This window comes from Cornus florida, unplaced genomic scaffold (assembly GCF_030987335.1).
Source record: "Cornus florida cultivar Cherokee Brave unplaced genomic scaffold, ASM3098733v1 CherokeeBrave_3.0.0_Hap2_Chr03, whole genome shotgun sequence".
Lineage (NCBI taxonomy): Eukaryota > Viridiplantae > Streptophyta > Magnoliopsida > Cornales > Cornaceae > Cornus > Cornus florida.
In genome coordinates, this window is record NW_026775573.1 from 53850528 (window position 1) to 53852051 (window position 1524).

Below are 1524 nucleotides of genomic sequence, written 5' to 3' on the forward strand. Positions count from 1 at the left end.
CTCATGGTGTTCACAATGCGCATATCCATGAGGACAATTGGAAGTAGAATGCAAAACACTAGAATAAGTCATGCATGATTCATTAGAAGGATGATGAGTATGATTGGGAGAAAGACACTTGATAGGCCGAATTTTGGTTGATCAAAAATTGATCAAACCTTTAAGATAGAGATTTCATTTCCGCAAATATATCATTAGAATTATCAACTTGATATAAGCCTACATTCTTCCTTCCACCTACATTTCTACTATTTTTAGTTGATAAAGATCGGTGTATTGAGTTTTTACTCATGCTCTCATATGGGCACCACACATCATCTTCATGCTTATCAAGATAAGAACCACCTATAGAAGCATCAACCATACCTTTATAGTTGTCCAACAAACTTTTAAAGAAGTATTGAACTAATTGCCATTTAGGGATGTCATGGTGAGGACACTTCCTAAGAAAATCATTTAACCGTTCCCACGCATCATGAAACATTTCCCCATCCCCTTATGAGAATTCACGGATTAAAGTTCTCATTGCATTGGTCTTAGACATCGGATAGTACTTCTTCAAGAACTTTTGTTGCATCTCTGCCCAAGTAGTTATAGAAAAAAGGTCTCAAATTGTTAAACCAATATTTTATTTTATCTTTTAGGGTGAAAGGGAAGAATTTTAACCTCAAAACTTCTTTCGGCATGTCCGTGTATTTCACAGTGGAACACACTTCAAGAAATTCATCCAAATGCTTATAAGGTTCTTCATATGGTAGCCTATGGTAATTGGGAAGCATTTGGATCGTTTGTGGTTTAATCTCATAATGGTGAGCTTTAAATAGAGGGAGTTAAATGCATGTTGGTGCATTATACTCATTGGGCACATAATGGTCTCTTAAAGCAAGGGGAGGATTCATAATCGGTGGCTCTACATGAGCCCCATGATTTGCTTGAACAACGGGAGGTGGGGGTGGTGCAAAGAATGGCCTTGGTATTCCCATTGGAACTTGGACTTCTTGTTGTGGAATGAAAGGTCTAGCCATGCCTAATGGTACTTGTATGTTATCATGTTGTTGATGCACATTAGGGTGAAGAATGCCTTGTTGGTCGATGTGACCGAGGTCTTCCACATGATCCTCATTATGGTGATCCATTGATGAAATAGAGTCACTTGAATTACTCCTTTCCCCTTAGATTACAAACAATTGATTCAAGATTAAAATTCAACAGGACAAGAGTAGAATTCAAAGACCTACGACCATACATGCACAATCAAAATAAGCAACAACTCAACAAATAGCAAGTAGCAAGCGCTTCTCCTCTGCAACAAGTAAATCAACAACAAACCTCCATATACATTGATCCCATACTCCCATGCTTTCAACAAATGCAAGAAATAGATTGCCTCCACACGCGCCGACGATTTACTAATGAAAATAAGAATTTCCACCACGCAGGCCGACGATTTACCTAAGCAAGAGGAGTTAGAATAGCTCACAAAGGGTCCCTTTCAAAATATTTTTAACTTTTGCTTTGCTTAAC

General features: G+C 38.0%; 1 non-coding gene across 1 annotated transcript; it reads left to right on the plus strand.

Annotated features, from left to right (window-relative positions):
* The first annotated feature begins 422 nt into the window (after positions 1 to 422).
* On the plus strand, positions 423 to 529 carry LOC132301969 (small nucleolar RNA R71). The gene has a single exon (XR_009480697.1). It is a non-coding gene; the product is annotated as a small nucleolar RNA R71 (small nucleolar RNA).
* Positions 530 to 1524: the final 995 nt, after the last annotated feature.